This window comes from Panthera tigris, chromosome D1 (genome assembly GCF_018350195.1).
Source record: "Panthera tigris isolate Pti1 chromosome D1, P.tigris_Pti1_mat1.1, whole genome shotgun sequence".
In the NCBI taxonomy this organism is placed as follows: domain Eukaryota; kingdom Metazoa; phylum Chordata; class Mammalia; order Carnivora; family Felidae; genus Panthera; species Panthera tigris.
In genome coordinates this window covers 93,207,215-93,230,549 of record NC_056669.1, presented here as the reverse complement: position 1 = coordinate 93,230,549, position 23,335 = coordinate 93,207,215, and the positions used below count along the sequence as shown (strand labels likewise).

Here is a 23,335-nt window from a genome sequence, read left to right as displayed (position 1 = left end):
GTTCTGACAAGGATAATTTAAGTAGTGTTTACATTGTTGAGCAGTTTGCAAAGGGCATGTTCACACAATGTGATTTGTTTTGCTAACCTAACAAGAAAAAATGATGAAGGATTGATATCTGGGGAAATGAAGTTGAGAGAGGAGGGATGGAGGGGCCTGTTAGAAAAAAAATAGAAAAGCAAAAGAGAAACTATGTCTGAAATACATCTTTGCCCATTCTGCAGTTATCAAGTGGGGATAATGTAGATAAGGGAAACATCAGTTATTTGTGTGTGTGTCTTAAGGAAGCTTACTTCCTCAGTGATCTAAATTGGAAACCTGATGGGAGAGGCATTGTTAGGTCCTTCTCTTCATTGGTGTCAGGCTCAGTACATTTGATAAACCCGCCATTATGGCAAAGAGAATATTTTGTATCTATGTCAGTTATCTATTGTTGCATAACAACATTACTCTAAACGTAGTGACTGAAAACAATACACATTTATTATACATAGTTTTTGTGGGTTTGAAGTCCAGCATGACTTAACTGGATCTCTTTCTTGAGGATGGTTTCTTAAAAGTCTGCTGTCAAGGTCTTTGCTGGGGTTGAAGTCTCATATGAGGATCAATTGGCGAAGAGTCCTTTCCAAACTCACATGGATGATTGTAGCATCCAGTTTCTTGTGGGATGTGGGACAGAAGGTCTCCTTCTTTGCTATCTGTAGCTCTGAAGGCAGCTGTGAATTCCTTGTCACATGAGCTTTCCCAAAGAGGTCATTTGTATCCTTAAAGCCAGCAAGGAAGGGGGGGAGGGTCCCCCAGCAAGATGGTTACTATGATCTCCTGTGATGTAGTTATGTATATTCTGTCATTTTTGCTACATACTATGGATGAGAAGCAAATCACAGGTTTCACCCACTTTCAAGGGGATTAAACAGGATGTGAAAACCAGAAGGAAAGGATAATGGGATTTATTTCTATATAATCTTAATCATATAATCTCAGCACCCAAATTCCCTTGATGTGAGTATGTCCAAAAAGGTCCAGAGAGATGAATTGATTAACCAAGTGTTAGTTTAATGCTCTAAAAACAGTGGCACTAGAATCCAGGACTGCTCAAGATGTTAAAACCCCTTTTTCCCTCTTTTTCATTTATTTGGTAATAAACCCCACATAAAATTTTTGGAATAAGAGATATTCATTCATTCAGTGAATATATATTGAATGTCTATTATGTGCTAGGCACTATTCCAGTTTTGTAATAAAGCAATAAAAAGGACAAGTCCCTGACCTCCCGGAGCTTACATGAAAGTGTGAGAAGACAACAATGAACCAATAACAAATATTAATGTGCAGCAAGTCAGGTGCTATGGAGGTAAATAAATCAAGCTAAATAACCAAAGGCTCATGGGATAGTGCTATTTCAGATGAATGTCCATGAAAGTCCTCTGATAAATTGATACTGAAGTAGAAATGTGAATAAAATGAATGAAGCTCCATGTAGCTATTTGAAGTTTGAGGGAATAATGACTGTCAAGGATCTGAGTCATATGTATGTGTGTGTGTGTGTGTGTGTGTGTGTGTGTGTATGCATACATATACATATATATATATATATATACACACACACATATATATCTATACATATATATGTATATATATGTGTGTGTGTATATATATATATATATATATATATATACACATATATATATATCTCAAGCAAATTTTACTTACCTTCTTAGACTCGGCTATGCCATTGGGGGTTAACATCTTCCTTTCATACTGGTGTTAGATGTAGTTTCCAAAGTCAGACATCGAGGTGATGCCATAGAAGGCTTGAACTTGTGTACTTGATTCTAAAATCAGGGTTTGTTCCCCAGACAAATGATTACATATTTTGAGCTGCAGAACCCTTTTTAAACATATTTTAAGCATTAAGAAGGGAAATGGATAGAGGCAGAGCTTATGTGCTTTATGCAGAAGGTAGGTGGGACTATTCCAGGACTCCTCTTGTCTACTAGCCGTTCCAAAGCTCCCCAAGTTCAATGCAGCAGCTCCTTAAGGTTTAAAATGCAGAACTCAGTTTACAAACAACCCTCTTATACCTCCTCTGCGACCACCCTCTGGTTAGCATGACCAAGAATTTTTGCCAAGTTCTTTATTAAGTCTGGCTTATTCACAGTTTGAAGGCATCCCTACATAGTTCGTGATAGGGATTGGTATTTTCTTTTCCTTTATACTTCCATTGAGGAATGACCAATAGGCTGGAAAACAGATGGATTTAGCTAAATTTGTAGCAGGGTAGAAAGGACTATGTTTTATCAGGCCAAGAGACTTCTGCTACAATTGGTCAACTCTGAGGTCAGTGAAAGAGCAGAAGACGTTTTGCATGTCATAAATAAAGGAGTCCGTAAGAGGCTCTTGGCACTCAGTGTAACTTAGAGAAAATTCCAGGCAAACTGAGGGTCTAAGGAACTGTGGTTTAGCTATGTCTACCCTAATTTAAAATAAAAATAATGTGTGAGACTAAGTGCAAACCAATATTCTTGAAATGAATAAGGCACTATTAAGATAAATTTGTACAGATTGGAGAATAAAACCACTTTGCCCTGAAGGAGAAAATAGCTGGGGAAAGAGAGGCCAGGGAGGGGTTAAGACAGATTACAATGATCAATTATTAAGACAGATGAGCCAAGGCCAGCTGATGCTATCACACTTCATCATTCAAATTCTCATTATTGGAATATACACCAGTAAGTTACTGCTGCAGTACTTTCTTCACCGTGGCAAGAGACGTTAATTTCTGAGGCACTGAGCAAGTGACAGTGAGCTTCAGAAGGGGCTCGGTGCTAAATGATTGGATTGTAATTATTCTGAAAGGGCTTTCATCATCATTACCCAACATTCTGCAGATGCAGCATGTTTGAAAATAAACTACAGCCAAACCAGTGCCACATCATTTCAGATTTTAAACATCGAGCTTCTGGTTTGCTGATATATTTTTGTGTATGCAAGTGTGGACCAACACAAATGCACTCAGTCAGGCATACATCATTTTAAAGTTGTTTAGCCAATGCATCGACAACGGTGCAGACAAGGAAATCTATCTGCACAGTTCTTAGGCCATGATAAATACAGCGGAGGAGGACATTCATTCATTCCTTGCTTCATTCATTCCCACAAACTTAGTATGTTAAGCACCTGGCACTGTGCTGTTACAACGATAAACAAGATGAATAATACCCTGCCCAAAGGCGTTCTCTATCTACTGAGTTCTTGCAGTAAATGTTTGGATTCTCTTCGTGTTTACACCCCAAAAGGACAAGCTAATTGTCTGTTTACTTTAGCACTTTGCCTTAATTATAAGGCTTTCATGGCCATTAGCAGATGAAGCTGTTTACATTTCACGAGTGAGTTTGTGTTTCACCTTTCTGGTCCTTGACTCCTCTTGCTCTCCACCTGGGGCTCCTGGGGTCAGAGAGGGGACAAGTGGGCAAGGTGAGAGGATAATATCCTTCTCGTTTATGTAAAAATAAATACAATATGTAAAGTGAGTGCTCTTGCGAAAGTGTCAGCGGCATTGAATCAGGACCACACAGATCATTCTCAATGTCAGTTTTTACAAGTGTACAGAACCTATGTTCATACGTGGTTGTAAGGTCCCCACTTTCTGTTGTTTGCAATGTAATTATAGGACAATAGACTCAAGAACTGGTTAGCTGCAGTGCTCCCTAACCTGTCACAAACAGGCCTTGAGTGAGGCCAGCATTAAATACTAGAGCCATTCAGAGAAGGAGCACATTAGTGTGGAGCCATGGGGCTGCTTTGTGACTCTAGAGAAGTGAAACATGAGCTAGCTGGGTACAACTGAAATAGATCCAAGGTTGGAAAAAAAAGTGTTATCCTGGGAGTTTATTTCCTAGTTACCGGTTTCACTTTTTTTCTAACCCCCTTCTTTTATCCTCTTCTTGTTCTAATTTCAAAATATACCTTGTGTCTGTCCATTTCTCTTCATCCCTCACCACCACCTTGGTACGGGTCATTATCTTAATTAAAATAACTTCCTACTGGGTTTCCTTTCCTCGATTCTTTGTCTGTTTAAGCTTTCTGCTGCAATCTTAACACTGCAGCCAAATTTAAAAAATGTAAATGAGATCACATCATTCTTCCACTTAAACCTTCTCTTTGCACATAAATCCAATCTGCTTATCATGGCTGGCAGACACCATGTGATCTTGTCCTCTACCCCACTCTCCAAACATAGTTCCTGTCGCTTATGCTTTTCTCCATGCATTCCAGTTGCACTGGAATTCTCTTGGTTCCTGTAACTCACAAGGTCTTTCCCATGTTGGAATTGATCCCCTTGCTGAAAAATATGAAATTTGTAATGTTCTGTGAATAATGATACAAAAATACATCTTGGGAGTCAGTGTTGCTGAGCATATTTTGAAATTGTCAGGCAATAGAAAATTATATCTGCGTTGTACACAACAAGGACTTTTTTTTTTTTTTAATAAGTCATTTCACTATTTTTTTTTTTCAGCATTTATTTATTTTTGGGACAGAGAGAGACAGAGCATGAACGGGGGAGGGGCAGAGAGAGAGGGAGACACAGAATCGGAAACAGGCTCCAGGCTCTGAGCCATCAGCCCAGAGCCTGACGCGGGGCTCGAACTCACGGACCGCGAGATCGTGACCTGGCTGAAGTCGGACGCCCAACCGACTGCGCCACCCAGGCGCCCCCAACAAGGACTTTTTGAAATCACAATAAATGGCTCAACTAACTTACTCAACGTCTAATTAGAAACTCAAGAAATCCTTCCAGGATACCTTCACTTCCATAATACTTTGAACCATGGAAGACACTATTGTTTTCAATAATGTACAGATAAAGAAATGGTGGCCCAGAAAGATTAGGTTGCTTACTTAAGACCATGCACTTAAGGTAGTAGCTAGAGTCAGGTTTTAAACCTGGGTTTTTTTGACTTGAGGATGTGGTAATTTCTCACTTTGATGCATACTATATGTGTTAGAAAACAGTGCTATATGTATTTATACTACCTGAAATTAGAGAGATTCAACTTTCTGTGTCTCTAATGAAAGTTCATCTCTAAAGTCTTGTGGTTTGGGGTCTTTTTACTATAAGATTGGATGAATGAACACAACCAGATATTCCTTTCATGGTTAAGTTTACAAAGGAATTGTGATGACTGTGAGTCAGCTGGGTGATATGAGTAGTATCAGTTAGCCCCTTCTTCTCTATCAGATGCTCGTTCAGTCTTTTTGGTCTATGAGAATCATTGCTTTAAATGGGTTTTCAGCATGACTTATTAAGTAGCAATATTATTTGAAAATACTTAGCATATCAGAAGTAAGTAAGTGTTGAGCCTTTGGGATTGTGGACTTGGAGGGAAGATGGTTACACTCATACTAAAACCATCACTGTGTAAACTTCTTTGACAAGTTCTAATAGCTGCTAGAGTGGTTTTTCAGGTAGTAGCTCAAAGGGAAAGAATATTAAAGTAAAGGCTCTTTTTAAGGAAATTCATTAACATGCTAAATGGGCTTGTCTACAGGGTAGATAAAAGTCTAATAGAAATAAACTTGCTTTGAACAACAGCAAAGCAGCTAAGTGATAGTGATTGGTTAGTATTATGCATTTACCTCATTAGTGAATGATGATCTTAGAAAAGGAGGGAAAGGGGTCAGAATGTGGTAGCTCATTTGTGAGTCATGGCTCAAGCAGAACTGCATAAATATTAAGTTAACTCTCTTTTGTTTTACTACCAATTTACTGTAATACTCTGAGGGTATCTATTATTAAGGCCAAGTATTGATCCTCAGAATTTAACTGATAAGCTCAGTGTTTCTCTTTCTAAATTAGTAGGTTAATACCAAGAATACTTTCCTAAAGGAGCCAAACAGAGCTCAGAAATGCTATATGGCAGCAGTTTGTTCTTGAGTTTAGGGAAATTTATTTTCTGAGGGTTATTTAGTGAAAATTATGGTAGTTCAGAGAAGCAGATGAACACTGAGAGTATAGCTTTTTGTGCCTTTGTCTTTTCTGAGATCTTTCAGAGATCCCTCTTTCAATATGCATCAGATTTCCTTTCCTCCAAATTCATTATTTATAAAAAGAATCCCGAAAAATGCTAAAGCTTATTTCAGCAAGGTTGTCTGTATGTGGCTGGAGGAGAGAAGGTAAGGGTAGAAATCTGAAGAATCCTACCAATGGACAATAAGAAGGTATATGTCTTGCTTTTCATATGGCCAAAGTCAAAGAGGAAAACATTTGGAATGGGAAGGGGAAGTTACTTTGCTCATTGAGTGGGGAAACAGTTAATTATCCAGGTACTAAAATTTGTAATTTATTAATGACCAACATTCTTAACAGTTCTTGCAAAGAAGAAGACTGATAGCGGAGTCTGAAGAAGAACATGTCTTGCTGATGATGACTAACTCATGAGGATGCTGAGCTGAGGTCTAGCCATTATTTTTTCTCATTGCCTCTGAATTTATCAAACAGGAAGGTGATTATTGCACCACCTTTTTAACTCTTGTTGTAGGCATTTTCTGACAGCAGAAGCTGTCGCATAATGAGGATAATAATTAGCCATCGGATCAAGGATCTGTGCATGGACTGTGTTCCTGTGGAATGTGGGAAAATTGTGATACTGTAAGATGCCAGCTCAGCCCTTGAGTGATTTCAGTCATCAGTAGTGTCTAGTCATTTTTACAGCCTTGTCAATGGCATTGTAGATCAAGCACTCACATATACAAACCACACATACGCACACCCGAATTCAAATTTTGCTTCTGATTGGGAAGGGAGGATGGAAGCAAAGGATCTGTCATACTCATTTGTTTTAAATGGGAGTTAGTCTTTTTCTGCTGGAGACCTTGTATTCAAAGTTACTTTTTCTAGAGGTGGGGAGGAAACAGCAAGTTTATACATGAAATCTATCATTTTTTTAAAATGCTTTTTGTTTGAATAGCTGTTAAAATTATTTTGGCTTCTCTTAAATTCTTTTCTCAAAAGCTTCCTCATGTTATGTCAGCATTAACCTGGTAGCAGGTCATATTCTGTCCATCTTACTCAGTAATACCTACAGTATCATGAGCTGGCCACACACTTCTTTTTGGGGTTCCTGCCCCTTTCTTGCTCAAGCTCTAGTCATACTGATCTTTCAGTTCATTTCCCACCTCAGGAAGTTTGCATGTCCTTTTAGATCTATCCACAGAATTCTTTCATGCTCCCCCTCCATCTGGCTGATTCTTAATCAGTGTTTACGCCTCCACTTCACTATCATTTCCATGAGGAAGATTGTCCCGACCCCCCTGCCTAGATTTCCTGTCCTATATAGATAAGCTTGTCCTACAGCAGCCCTTACTCTTCCTATACATCTCTTATCATAGTTGCTAATTTAATTCATTGTTTAATGTCTGTTTTTTTTCATTGACTGCTATGTCTAGGAGAGAAGAAAACATGACTGTGTTCTTCCCAGCCCCTAGCAGTGCCACAGGTATAGTAGATGTTTGGTAAATCATTTTCCAATGAATGAATGGTATGCATGCCATAAAGGTAATTAATGTCACAATTGTGACTGGAGCTTAGTTCTCTAGATTTCAGAAGTCATATTCTTTGCATTGTAGAACATCATTGCCTACCTATTCCCTGGAAGTGCTCAAAACTTATCAAAGTGAAGCAGGGACCAAGTGTATGGCTTTTAAGTGAATGTGAGGGAAGAGGCAGAAGAGAAAGGAATCAAAATGATAGGAAAGTAAGGAGGTAGAAGACTGTTGTTGGGGTGAACTAAGGAGGTAATGAAAGGAAATAAGGAAATTACTGGACACAACCCCAGTCCAGTTGGCATTTCCAGATCAGACCCTCAGGCCACAAATGTATTGCTTTAGTGAAAAGGCCATTATAATGTATCTAAAGCTCCTGTTATGGGTTTAGCCGAGTCATGTGACCTCTTCTCCACAGTTTCCAATTTTGTACATTGAGTGTTAGATCACACAAACTCTAACATCTTTGTCATCTGCGAACTGGATTTGTACCCTGAATGGTTTTGCAGTTCACAGAGAACTAAACTCCAGGGCTTTAACCACATCTACCCAAGGATAAAAGGCCTTGGGAATTGCTTCTGCTCCTAAAAGCCCATGTTTACATGATCTGTCTCATTCCTCACTGTGCGTGTTTCAGGGCCATGAATTCAGTTCTCCATCCTAGTTGGACCAGTGGTGTTCATCTGTCAACCCCTGTACATGTAGATTATGTAGGAAGTTTATAAACAACAGTTAAAAACAAACAAACAAAAAACCAAAACAACAAAAACAGCAACAACAACTAAAACCAGATTCCTGGGTCTTCCTCTTGAGCAATTTGACTTAGAAAGTCTGATATGGGTCCCCTGAATCAGAACATTTATTAATTTCCCTGCTGAATCTAAGGCAGATAGATATCTTATGGGCCAGCTTCAGTGGTATAATGGGATGGGTAACACTGGAAGACTTAATACTGAACACCACCATGAGAGCACCCATTCTGCAGAAATGCAAGCTTTAAACCCACATATCCTGACTTATTCCCAGTTTGTGGTACATCTGGCTCCTTGAGCTACCCTCTTTCCCATTCCTCACATTTAGTGGTGGCATTTGCTAAACTGTTTTTCTTTATTTCTTGCTATGTTACTGTTTGTTATTAAACAGTGACTGCATTTTCCCCCTAGACATGACTGTGTTTTAGTGATGGGCGATGTGATTGCCTATATATAATTGTTAAGGCACTTTGGAATACTTCTAGAGAAATGTGACTATATAAATGGAAGTCATTATCATTGTGCTCAAATTGGAATTTCTAGTTTGAGTTTGAGGGCCTGGGATGGAACTTACTTTTGATTGCAAGGGAATCAACATTTCATATCATTAGTGATTTGACTCATTCAAATTAAGGCCCTGATTCTGTACATCACTCACTTAAGTATCAAAATATCCATCCAGTGGTAAAGACAGGGAGGAAGGAGCACATATGCAGACAGATGACAGTATAGAACATTGAGTTCCACCATGTTTGCTTGTAACCATATGAAGACCTCAGCAGGCCAGCAGGAATTATATTATTGTCTTCTTTAGAGGTGCCAAAGCAAATACCAAACTAGACAGCTCAGGACTCATAGGTAGGGAAAGCAAGATCTCCCTCTTTATTAAATAGAGCACATTTTGATTTTGTCTTAGGTTAGTCAAAAAAATACTTCCACACAACTACAATTTATCCTTTTGGCACCAGGTGACCCCCTACAGTGAACACAGACTCCTCTCTTGCTACTTACTCTCTCTTACCTAGCCACACCACCCTCCTTGGTAGAAGTCAAATATGGCCCCTCCTCAGGGGACTTGCTGTTTCCTCTACCTAAATTTTCTTCCCCAAAATATGGGGGCTCACTCCACCAGTACCTGCATCCACAAATATTCTTTCTTTAGCATTTGAGAAGATTTACTTCCATTACCCCATTTGAAATTAGGGGTGGCCATTGACTTGCTCTAGTCAGTTAAATGTGCGTGAAAGTGCCATGCTTCGCATCAAGGCAGACGCCTTATTTAGGAGCCAGAACAGTTGCCCCTTGAACAACAGGGGTTTGAACTGTGTGTTGTTTGTTTGTTTGTTTCCATATCTGGTACAGTGCCATAAGGGTATTCTCTCTTCATTATGATATTCCTAATAACATTTTCTTTTCTCTAGCTTACTTTATTCTAAGAATACAGTACATAATACATATAACATACACAATATGTGTTATTTGATTATGTTATTAGCAAGGTTTGAAGTCAACAGTGGGTTATTAGTAGTTCAGTTATCAAAAGTTATATGTGGAATCAAAAGTTATATGTGGACTTTTGATGGCATGAGGGGATCAGTGCTTCTAACCCCCCCCTTATTCAAGGGTCAGCTGTACTTAAGAGTCTGCCCTACTGCTGCACGGATGCAGTGAACACTGAGGGCCTATCAGCCTGTATCCCTGAGTGACATTGACAAGGGAAACTTCCCTACTAATCTACAATTGATATGTAGTTTGCATACAAAGTAACGTTTTATTTGGTTAAGCCCCTGGCATTTGGGAATTGTTCATTCCTAGAGAATAATCTAAACTCTTGGGAATAATGAAAGAACCATTAACAAGTATTTAATATAGTGACTTGGGTTTTTGTAAGAATACTTTGGCTGTAGTGACAGATTCACTGTAGGACAGATTCAAAATATATTTGGCCAGTAGAACCAACAGAATTTGGTGACTGATAGGATATTAGGATACAAAAGAAGAAAGGCATTAATGAATTCTCAAATTTCTGGCTTGTGTAACTGCATACATTCAGCAGGATGCAGAACATTGAAAAGAGAATATAGTCTTTGAGACTCTGAGGGATAATTAGTTCAGTTTTAGACATGTTGGGTTAGATGCCTGTCCAAAATCCAAGTCAAGGTATAGGTTGGCTCTATAGGTTCTAAAGTTGGAGCCCAGGGGAGAGGCTTAAGCCCAAAGTACAGATCTCTGAAGCATTAGGACATAGATATAGGATATAGATGATAATTTAGTCCATAGCTGTAGATGAGATCACCCTGAAAGTATGTACTCTATGATAAAATGCAATTGGGCATATCACTGAATGGCCTTATTTAGTTGGTAAGAAAATTCATTATGACAGCAAATGTCATGACCACATAATTCTAAGAAACAAAGGAGGTAAAAAATTACCCAAATCAGATTTGATTGCAGGCAACCAACACTGAATTGGGGAGTCCAGAACAATACCTACATTTTGGTTTATTCTTCTTCTTATACCAAAGACTGGAACAGTTAGAAGAGAAATTACATATTCACTCTCCAAGGATAGAAAACTTAATGGTCTACTATTTTTAAGCTGTGACTTCTATAAGGAAGTATATTTGCATCTTTATTTTATTCTGTCATTTGAATCAGTAGCCAGGAAATAAAATGTAGAATTTTCACTGCAGATAAACTATTCTTCCTATTTAATTATTTTCAAGGGACCTTAAGTGATAAGCTTATCCATATTGCATAGCTCATACATAAATAACTTGATAAACTCAGTCCACAAAATGAGTTCAATTATGATGCTGCTATTATGATGTTTCTTTGCCGCTTCATTCAGAACCTTTTTTTTTTTTTTTTTTTTTTTTTTTGGTGCCTACCATAAGCAAGGCAAAATTGTCAATTTAGTTTTGCTTGTCATCTTTTGGGAATAAATAATATCGATGAGATGCTCAGGTATTCTATAGTTCATAAATCAATGATTAGCTATGACCCACTATTCATAAGCATTTAAGCATGCAAAAGGTTGTGATTTCAAAGAAATATTTATGTCAGCAATTGTGAATTTTAAAATTTGGACATTTTCTGAAAATAGACTTTCCTTTATTCATATTGGTTTGGCTCACTTCATAAGAATACCGAAAAATCCTCTGGCATGATTATTAAATAAAAATAAAAACCTTTAACATTAAGCCATGCACTGGAGTTAGAGCCACTAATTCTGTCTAGAGAAAGTAGGAGGTTCTTTGTAGTAAAGTGATTTTCAATTTGTGTTTTAAAGGATGAGCGTGAACTACCTAGACAAATAAAGAGACACAGTTATTTCGGGTAAAAATTTCAGGAAAAGATCTAAAATAGAATATGGCTGGTCCTTTTCAGGAATTGTAGAGTCAATGGAAACAGTGAATGTGGTAGAGTGATAAATAATGAGACTGGAAATGTAAGTGCTCATCCAAATTTCAGGGTAGCTTCCGTTTAAACTTAAATTGATCCCCTCCCTCCAGAGAAGGGATTGTGGAAATGGTAGTTTTGAAACCCATAGCTTTTAATTTCAACTTAATCATGTTTGCTAGTCTAAAAAGAGCTGTGAGTTGGTCCGATACAATCACTGCATAGTAAAGAAGATGACTCTTCATGATTCTATATTAATTTGAAATTTCAACATTTCTCATAGAAGGAGCTAGTTTTCCCATTTGTCCCCACTAGTTCATTTAAAATCAATTCAGGATGGTGCCCAAGAGACTCTTCCACTCTGGAAAAGTTGTAGGAACCATAGGTATTTCATATATATCAGAGAGCAGAATGCTATCTTAGAAAACACCCTGGAACTGCATCCCAAATGTCTAGTGTCTGCCTCTAAGTAGTAGTTGGGAGAACTTGGGTTTCTGGACCCATCTCAGCATTTCAGCCTTAGTCTATTTAAAATATTATTTATAATTTATATTACTTTATACTATGAAGAATCTGAAAAAAAAATCTAGGGTCCTGCAGCTTCTGTATTATACAATTTTACTATCCTGGGGACTCTTAATTCTCTTGGAGTATGATATACTCCATAATATCTATGGGTATAATTCTATCATTATATCCATAATGGTAGAAGCTATATATTGAATAAGTCATCTTTTCAGGCCACGTTTTGTTAGGTTCAAAAATGTACCAGGGAAGAAAAAGAAACAGCAGAATTAGTTTTATAGGCATGAAGCTTACATCCTGGTTATAGGAGAGAGATTATTTTTATTTTTATTTTTAGAGAGATTGTGTGAGTGGGGGACAGGGACAGAGAGAAAGGGAGAGAGAGAATCTTAAGCAGGCCCATGCTTAGCATGGAGCTGGATGTGGGCGGTCTGTCCATGGGATCATGACCTGAGCTGAAGTCAGGAGTCAAATGCTCAACTGACTGAGCCACGCAGTAGCCCTTGGGAGAGAGATTTTTTTTTTCTTTTTTCACTAGAGGGCTGGGTGCAAGTGAGCCGGGGGCAGAGAGAGAATCCCAGGAGGGGCAGAGAAAGAGAGAGAAAGAGAGAGAGAGAGAGAAGTGGAGCTCATCAGAAGTAGGGCTCGTGCTCACCCAGAGAAGGGTTTGAGCTCATCCAATGTGGGACTCAAATTCATGAACCTTGAGATCATGACCTGAGCTAATGTCAGATGCTTAATGACTGAGCCACCCAGGTGCCCTTTAATGAGATAAGCCCAAACATAATCTGTGAGTGAAAAATAAATGGGATAAGTGCTGGAAACAAATAAAGGAAAACTGCAGGGATTATGTGAGTGCACAACAGGAAGAATCTGATGTTGTCAGCATGGGGGCCCAGGATGGATTACTGGGCACTGCGCCTCGCAGGGACAGCCTCTCTGGAGAAGTGACCTTTGGAGGAAAGAGCTGGGCATGAGCCTTCTCAGAATGGCTTTGTGATTGTGGTCAGTCCTGAGGAATCAGCAACTTCCTCAGAAGCATATGGCCTTGTGGTATATAAAGGTCAGGAGAGGGAATTACAGAGCAATATTTTATGGGCTTGCTAGAGTTGTACAATTTAAGATGTGGCAGAGATTTTATTTCAGATCGTGAAAATTGATTTGATGGCATTCAGACATTTTTTGATTAAGAACATGAATGCAAAATTGCCTTTTTTGTAGCTTAGCACATTGAGTTATTTCTCTGAATTATGTTTCCAGAGAGCAAGTAAGGCTGTACACCAGGTTCACCCCTCCTTTGTTAACACCAGGCTAATTTGAGTCATTTTCAGAGTAATTGCAGTTGTTCGTGCCTTTTCTCTGTTGTTGGGATTTCATCATCTGCCTTTTGCCTCTGTGTATCAGGTCTGGATGCATTTCAGGCAGTAAGATGGCAGTTTAGTGTACCTCAAGAGGGTGTTAGGCAGAATTGGACATAATGGGGTGAGATGCCACAAGTGTTTTTCCCAGCACCTGGCCTGGTGATCATTTGTGGGTTTTCACAGTGTTGTAAATGAGAACAGGAAGGAAGCCCGCAGGGGGCCTTTCAGACTGCCTTTGGTAACTGGAAGCATCTAGACTGGGGTGTGTGGTGTGTGTGTGTGTGTGTGTGTGTGCGCGCGCGTGCATAATTTTAGTCAAGTAAACCCACCAGCTTAAGTCTTAATAAAACTATTTTCTTACAGTTTCATTTAGAATGTTTTACTCTGTGCAGTTTTACATACTTGTAGGTCATGCAGATAAAAATATGTAGTGTATAAATGGGTTTGGAAATTAAGCCAAAAAGCTGAAACTTGTTATCAATTAAGGAGTCAGGAGCGCATGTGGTATTTGAAGTTATGAAGATGGTTGAGATCACCCAGGTGGAGTGTATTCTTGATCATATTTCTTCCAGAAATGATCCCCCCTTGGGATACGTGTACCTGTTTTTCATGGGATAGAATTACCTCATATTAAATTATGAGAAAAATGTCTTCTGTTTGACCATTTATGGATGAACTGAAAAAAAAACATTTTCAAGTCTTATGTAGTGTTTTATTTTCCTTGAAATATCTAGCCCTCTTTTCCTATAATCATTTTAAGATAGAATTGAAAGGACACTGAACTGTGTACTATTTACTTACTTTTGTCACATAAAAAATAAGAAAGCCTACTACTTTTCAATTGCTATCTGGTATCTGGGATCTCTTTAAAGGCAATGATCTTGTCCTATTTATTGCTGTAAATTGCATTCGGTGTTGAACATAATTTTTAATTAAAAAAATCATGCCAAAGGATTTTTTTCCTCATCATGCTATATAATGGATCAAATTGAATCATGCTAAATAAAATAATATGCAGCCCAATATTCTAACTGGAGAGTTGGCCTTAAATTATTTTACATAATCTCTTGATATTTACTTATATTCAGTGTTCCTGTCCAGCATATGTTATAGATTTATCATGGGGGGCAAATATGTGATGAAGTCATTGGGTTATAGCACAAGCCTGGTATTTTATGATACTAGTGGCCTCCTATGGATTGGTGTGCAATTACATGTGGATGAACTAAATGAAATTGCTGTCATCATGGGATATAACTCTTTGAAGAAAAGGCAGAGTCTAGCAATTTTTTTAGGCTGTGTTTTAATTTGAGACTTTTCTTTTTAATTGCTTGCCTTCCAACCTGGAAGGATGTTAAAGAATTAAGGAGAAATTGCATAAGGAATATATTGATAAAATTTAGTCTCTTAATCTGGAGATTGTTAGGAGAAGATTTATAAGTAGGGCTTGGAAACCACGCTCTAACACTGAGCAAGTTAGGTAGCATCTCAGAGTTCGTTTTCCTGTTTGCAAAACAGAGATAATAATACTATTTCATAATATCTTTGTGAGGAATGGTGATAATGCATGTCAAGTATCAGGATAGAGCATTGTTATATGGGGCATTTAACTTCTGTCTCCAATTTATTTCAACAGCGGTCTGGTGTTTGTAGTGATGAGAAGGGATTTAACTCCTATGATAGCCATTGGCTTAGGAAACTAAGATTTCCCTGCTTCAGCAACTGCTAGAGGGCATTTCTGCTGATGGTTTCACTAAGAACTACCCTACCACACAGTAGCCAAGTGAAAACAAATCTTAGTGATTTTCTTAGTCATTTCATTTCTGAAATGAAACAGCCTAGATGTATAATTGAACATTCCCTTAGTCTTCCAAGCACTTTAAATTTGGATTCATGTATTTCTGGATCAAGTGGTAGCCAAATGCAAGGACCTATCTTACCTTTAGTTTACCTTAGTCATTTGGTTGATGATGGTTCCCAAAGCAAATATTGTCATGAAGTTGATATTATGATTAGATACAATTCCTGGAGGCAGGTGTCTTCCTGTAACAAACCGAGAATGCATACATTCAGCCATAAGGACTTAAAGATGGAGAAAGGTAACCTAACTTAATAGCAGAAAGCCTGAATTTTGGAACCAGGCCTTTTAGGTCAACTTGGGAATTTACTGGTCATCAAATGTAAGCTGTTAGCCAAGTTACTTAAACTCTCTTGTGCTTTTGCCATCTCATTTTTTTAAAGATAGGATTATATGTATAAATTAGTTGCACTCTGTGGATATCTTAGAGGATTGCCTAGGCAGCATATAGGTGGTCAATGAATGTTAGCTAGCACTGAAATGTAAGCGTGTTATCCACAGCCTGTTAGTCAGTGAACCGTGATGTCCCGATGTCCATGTTCATTGGGGCCACTCTCCTAACCACTGGACCACTTGATACGCATTTTTAACAGAGAATAAATTTCTGGTATATAAAGTCATAGCTGAGAAATAATCTCCTGTTGATTAGCCAGTCAAATTACTTGAATCACCTCTCCACATCCCATTCAGTACATAATTAGTGTTTATTTCAATTTTGCTGTTCATTATGCAAATTGACTGCAAAAGCATCACAACTGGGGAGTGTGAGGCTCATGATTTTTTATTGGCGGTCATTGAGATGAAAGATGGGCAGGTAGTGGGAAGCTTCTGCTTAGCTTAATTTGGTGACACTAGTCTGTGTTTTGGCCAAAGTATCAGTACCACCACATTAGTTTTATTATTACTGTTAATTAGCTGTGGGTGTCAGAAAAGTGTTTCCAGTTGTGGAGTTGATTAGGTGATGAAGTGGTTCCTCACAGTTTGATTTGTAAAAGCCAGATTGGACAAAGGTTTGGAGTCAACACACCCCAGGGAGGCGTGGTGTGAGTTTGGTGATAGAGTAAATGTTTTCCATTTCCTGCTATATTATTTGATAATGAAATGTGCTGTTCTGCTAGTGCTGGAGGCAGCCTGTACTCTCTGCAAATGAATGAGACATTCAGGTGCATCATCACAGCCATTGTCCTAAAGGGAAAGCACTGTCAAGAGCTAGAGCCTGCTCACAGGAATTAGCAGAATTAACCTTCTGGGTTGGGTAATAGTGCTGGAAAAGGGTTTTGTTTTCATCCAAAGCATGCCAACAACTTTGTACACTTGGCTATTTAAAAGATCTAATAGAGTATTGGGTGACATTAAGTGATCTTGCTATTCAAATGTCTGAGTTACAAGTTTTGTTCTAGAAAAGAAAATCTATATCCATTTATCTTTCTGCCTGCCTACCTACCTACCTACCTATCAGAGAAAAATGTATTTCATTGGTTTTGCTGCATTCATCACATAGTGGTGAAAGTCATGGCATTGTAATAAACCATATCGGGCTCTGAATGCAGAATTTGTTGTTAATAAGCAGTTGACAAACTTAGGGCATGACCCTTAGCCACTCTAAGCTTTAGTGTCCTCTGTGGGTAGAGGGTGGGTAATATTGGGCATCACATGGCATTGTTAAAGAAGAATTGCAATCGTGTCTGTAAAATGCCTAGTATGAAGTAAGGATCCTACACATGTTGGCTTACCATCATTTCTCTGACATGAGGTGGGCCATATTCAATCAACTCAATTTGACAAATATTTATTATGTCCCTATAACTGTGCTCGATGCTGGGGAAAGAGTGCCAGACACGACAGACATGACTCTAGGCCTGGGGGGGGACTAACAAATTATGATGAACACATGAAGACAAAAGGAAAACGTGCTGGATGAGCACAGTGCAAGTGGACTCAGGGTCCACTGTTCTGGAATATGGGGCTGGAGTTGGGGAGTTAGTCAGAAGAAGGAGGAGCAAGGCTCAGGAAAAAGCATTTCTAGCAGAAGGCATAAGCTAAAGGCACCTTTGAGTAAGTGAATTTCTCAAAAACAAAAATCTGATTTTTATTTAACGGAGGCATACCCGCCCACCAATAACAATTTCATGTGCATTGTGCTGGACATCAAAGCATGAAGCTTCATGATATGATTACAAGTGGTTCTGTGACCAAGAAATGCATGTTATATTAAGCAGTGACATTGGCATGACAAGTAAACGAAATATTTTCATCATATTTCCTCATATTGAAGATCAGCAATGCCATCTACTCTAGGGACTAGAGAAAATATAGCTATGCACACTGGCTTCACTGTCAGGCTTTGAGAACCAAGCAGATTTATTAAATGCTTTCTACATGCCAGTCTCTGTGCTAAAAACTTTACATGCAGCATCTCATTTCACCTCATGGAGGTGAGTACTCCAAAAAATGGAGACTTAGAGTCCATATGTTATTTGTCCAAGGTGGCAGAGCTATATATAGCTTTGTATGTAAAGCTAGAAAGGCTTTGCAACCTTCATCATTAACTATTAAGCTATTCCAAACCACTAGACATCCAATGTCCTACAGGTTTGCACAGACCTCAGCTAGGTTAAACATCACAGGGAGAGAAGGTATGCCATTTAGTTTTCATAAAAATTCCAACTAACAGATGGGGAAGAGCCTGGGCAGTGGAGCAAGGAATTTAGAAGCTGCGTGACATGGTACCAGTTATTGAAACTCTCTGAGCCTCAAGTTCTTTTCAAATGGCAGTATTAATAATTTTTACCCTCATCCGTAGGTTATAAGGATGACATATTGTAACATGCTAAGGGTACTGCTTGGCACAAAGGAAGTGTCATTTTCTATATCTACCCAACCATTTGAGTTTTCGGAGAGAAATCTCTGTGAGATCCTTCATAGAGCAACATCCCTGAATCATTCCTAAAATTATGGGGATTATTGAAGGGCTACAGTAAATAATGTCCTTCTTCTCTGCCTAGCTTCTGTATTGAGAAATATGTTTAAAAAATGAGAGAAAATATTAATGCATTTGGAAAACTAAGTAATTCCTTCACAGGTGATACAGACAAGACCAGAAAATACAAACACAGTTTAGTCTGAGAGCCAATGGGCATGCTAACTGAACTAGACAGACTTAACTGTCCAAAGACATTGCTGGATGGGTAAAATGCACATGAAGGAGCAGAGGAACACCGTCTCCCTGAGGATGATTTGCTCCCGAAGAGTAAAGGCCAAACATTTTATTATATTTCAATTTAGCAATCATATGAATCTCCTATTTCACAAGACATTTAGTGGTTAAAGGGGGTCCAGAGAATCCATGAATGTTGCACTGACTTTCTATCCTGTAGCATCAGGAGGAGCATTCCCCTCACTATCAATCATGATGTGTTTTTTTTTATTTGTTTCTCGATTAATGTCCCATTGGTGAGACCACCATGCATGAGACTCCTGAAGCCTCCAGAGTTGAGACTAGAACCACCTGTATAAACGTCCTTCCTGACTGGTCAAGGGTCTGGTGTGAAAACATGACATTGCTACTACACCTCTCATCTGACCCCTAGCCCTGTGTGCTACCCCCTCGTGAGGGAAACATGTGCAGCCCCAAGGGAAGACCCTCTCCTCAAGCTCCGTTAACTTGATCACCTTCATTCTTTTACCTTTTGTCCCAGGCTGGCAGACCATCTGTGTGTTCGGCTCCCTGCCCTGTGGCTTTGCATCACCCTGAGCTTCTCACTTCTGACCTCAGATTCAAGTTCAGTCATCTGCTAGTTCATTGCCCAGGTTCTTCAAGTGGCAACCAATATCACCAGTGTTTGGCACTGGATGTCCCCCTCATCCGTGCTTTTGTGGGCATGTTTCAGACTAAAGGGAGAAGGGTGGGCCACCAGACTGCCCTACACAGACCTCCTGTCATTTCTAGCTCAGAGACATCTTGCAGGCCTGACTTATAGGCTATTGCAGTCTGGCCACTGATGGGGCTACAGGGACACTTAAGAGGACAGGCACAATGATGGGTGAGAAGGGAATATCCCATACAAATCACACTGGAGGCCTCGGGTACACACAGTGCCAGGGGCTAACAGTGACATGAGGGCCAGTGGAAGAGGGTGCAGTCAGGAGGGACTGGCCACGGCCTGGTGTCATCTCAGACTGAGAGGTCGAAGGGTGGCGTTTGTTGTTGCTTAGCTCTCAGATGCTCACGTAGCCCTGTCGGGTTGGAAAAGTTAACATTGTTGCTTTAATTTTAATGATCAATTGCCTCTATACCAATTGAATGACCCTGGTTATTTTGTCTTACATACAGGTAATCAGGAGCTTTGGGCACAGCCAGCAATGTGATGTAAAACCAGTTTTTGACCCAGCATTTCAATAGGGTTAACTTTCACAGCCAGAATTTTTCATAGGTAACTCCAAGTGTTCATGGTAGGATTTTAATTAAAAGGTATCTTATACCTGTAGGTTTTCATTGAGATGCCTATAGGCACCTTATGAAGGCAGAAGATACTTAACATCAATGTATGCATAAGAGTAAATAAGGGTCCCATTAAATCCAGTATCTGGACTTAACATTATGTACTTTAAGATGAATATTGTAATATTTTTCAGCTTCTACTAATAACCTGTTCTAGAGGATGTAACAGTACTTAGGAAAACAAGAATAAGCAGGAGACCCTCTCTGTGATTAAGTAGGTTTAGCAAATTTCTCTGCTACAAGATTTCTTAGTCTTTACTACGTTAATGTTCATTGAATATATGCAAGAAGGATACATGGGGCATTTCTTTTTTTTAAATTTTTTTTTAGCATTTATTTATTTTGGGGGGGGATGCATTCATGTGAACAGGGGAGGGGCAGAGAGAGGGAGACAGAGGATACAAAGCAGGCTGTGTGCTGTGGGCACAGAACCCAATATGGGGCTTGAACTCACAAACTTGGGGCATTTCTAAATTTATTAATCACGGAATGTCTTTTTAAAGAGTCACACCTCACAAAGCACTGGTTTACATGGAATAAGCAATCTCATGATATTTGTCATGGGCATTTATTTTTCTTGCATCTTTACTATATAAACAATGAAACCCATAGTATATTATTGCTCTATAAGACAGTTGCTCCATTTAGTTGACCTATAGCACAAGAAAACAATATGCTTAAAACCAAAATCATCAATTGCCCCACTCCTTTAAAACCAATACAGTATGCTTTTATTCCCCTAATCTCAGTTAATGGAAACAGAAAGGAGGTGTTTTGCATGGGTAATATCTGAGTTACCTTCATCTCAACCCTGCCTCCTCTCCCCAGTCCATGTGGTTGGCCATGTTGTCTTGATTCTACCTTAAAAAGGAAACTGAAGTTTTCTTTGTAAATACAATGCTCCTTTGTTTGGTTCAGACTCTTACTATCTCTTTATACTACTAGAATTTTCTCTTCTGTGTTCCCATAGCAATTTGTACAAACTTTTTATGCCCATAGAAAATTGTATGATAGTCATTTGAATATGTTTCCTCGGCTAGGTAGTGAATTCTGAGAGAGAAAATGCCATGCATCATTTTTTAAAATTTATTACTGTCAAGCCACCTACACTACACTCAAAAATAGTATTCAAATAGGTGAATAAAAACATACATGCAATTTACATCTTTTTAAGACTTTAAGACTAATTGGAGATAAATAAGTAAATCCCTGTTGGGACATGTGGCCATTATTCCTCAGATTAGCAACTCATATTCAGAATAGAATTTTCTAGTTCGAGTTGCTAAAGTTTTGAATAAATTTGAAAAAAAATCTATGTTGAGAAAATGTATACAAAATCTTCAATATATTCTATATTTTAGGTTTGTATTTTGACGAATGCTACTTAAAAGTCTCATAACAGAAATACGTAGAGTAAGATGTGGAATTTGAAAATTCTAGTCATATACTAATGAAGAGAAAATTCCAGAAAATACATAGATACAGTATGACTCTTTGTATGTATAAAACAGGTGTGCAGGCACAAATACACAAATGGAAAGTAAAAGAACTAGAAAAGTGTCATATGAAAAGTGACTACATCCAAGTAATGAGAGTAATGAACAGTATGAGGGAGGCAGTGAAGAGAGAGATAAGAGTCAGTTTTCCATTTCTCTAAATTTTCCTCTCACCATTAGTACTCTGGGACAACGGTTTTGTTCCCTTCTTCAACTCCCTAATTTGCTTATCAGCCTTGTCCATTCTGTCATCCAGCCCAGCTATTGAGCTTTGAAATGCAGCCATCTTGCTTATGATTCCAAATTCCCCATGCCACCCCCAGCCCCCTTAATTTTTTTTCTATAAAAACTATATTTGTCTTATGGATATGACCAGCCTCTTAATTATTGGAGAATATAATTTTAGCCCTTTAAAAATCTTTGGTGTGCTCTGTTAGCTCTGTGGTCTTGCACATCCTATTTGTTCCTGTGCATTGAGTTTGATAATTTTCAAGGTATTGTTTTTCCAGTGCTTGATAATTCTTGATTGCCTACCCCTCTTTAGATTGGAATATAACTGCTCTGATGCTGGTGAATTTATTTGCCTCTAAGAGTATGTGATGATATGAATGTTGGGTGTGGGGTGGGTTGGAGAATAAATGGTAGTTTTTTTTGTTTTTTTGTTTTTTTTTTTTCCTGCTTGTGGAGGTGGCTGTCCATTCATGGCTCCTTTCCTTGCCTCACTGCTCTATCCTGAGGTAAAGATGTCTGTTGCCCCTTCTTTGTATACTTTTCAGAAATCCCTTACAATTCTTTCAAACCTTCTAGTTTTTTAAATAATGTGATAACTACAACCACAATGACTGTGGAATTGGGCTGACAGGGAACGAATCCTGGATCTGATGCTTACTAATGGTGTCAACTTGAGCAATTTTATGATTTTTTTTGGTGTCTCCGTTTTTATCGCTATAAAATGGTGGAAGATAATAGTATACTTCTTCTAGGCTTATGGTGGGAATAAATATGTGAACACATGTAAACAGTACTTGGCATACGGCAACCACTCATCCAATCCACTTAAGAAAAAAATTTTTTAAAAAGTACTTTTCTTTCATTTGAAGAGATTTTAGAATTGGGGCTACTTCCCCAGACTCAGTCTACCCACCTGCGGCAATTCTCTTTTAATCTAATGTTTGAATTTTCATTTGCTGTATGTAGAGCATAGCATGGACGTTTAAAAACTCCTGCCAGTGTCCAGTTAGGAAGTGAAGAAAGCAGTGTGCTTGTTTTCCCTTCTGTTGAGATGATGATTTTCTCTGTCCCATGGTTATAGATGTCATAAACAGAAGGTTTTGCAAGATGTATGGGCGTTTGATGCAAGATTATAGGAGCCCAGATGTATTTTTGTTGTTGTTGTTTTTGTTACCTCCCACCAATAGTAGCTTTAAGGAGAGCATATCCTGCTTAGGAAAAAATAATGGAGTTAGGTGCAGATACTAACGTATGAATATTTGTGTTTAATGAATTTGATTTGGCTTTTTGCTATATCCACAGCCTTTGTGATCTGGCCTCCTTTATTTCTCTGATGTCCTTTTATTCAACAACTCCCCTCTCTTTCTACAGTTCAGACTAGCCTCCTACCTGACCTGTGAACTTATTGGGCATCCTTCCTTTATAAATCCTTTGCTTTTTCTCTTCCCTGATCTGAAACATACACCCCAGATGTGCCTGACTAATTACCTTGCTTTTCCTAAACTTTGACTTAGATCCCACCTTCTCAGTGAAACCCATCCTGATTACCCTTTTTAATACTACAACTGAGACCACAACTCTTTTTGCCTTTTCTTGCCATGCTTTTGCTTTTCTTAAAAAAACCTATCACTTATACACCATACAAGACAATTCACCTGTTC

At 38.6% G+C, this 23,335-nt stretch overlaps 1 long non-coding RNA gene across 1 annotated transcript; it reads right to left on the bottom strand.

Annotated features, from left to right (window-relative positions):
* Nucleotides 1-554: 554 nt before the first annotated feature.
* On the bottom strand, nucleotides 555-22,865 carry LOC122231200. The gene is made up of 4 exons (XR_006208395.1): nucleotides 22,588-22,865; nucleotides 15,529-15,631; nucleotides 1,714-1,835; nucleotides 555-764 (listed from the first exon to the last, which is right to left on the bottom strand). It is a non-coding gene; the product is annotated as an uncharacterized LOC122231200 (long non-coding RNA).
* Nucleotides 22,866-23,335: the final 470 nt, after the last annotated feature.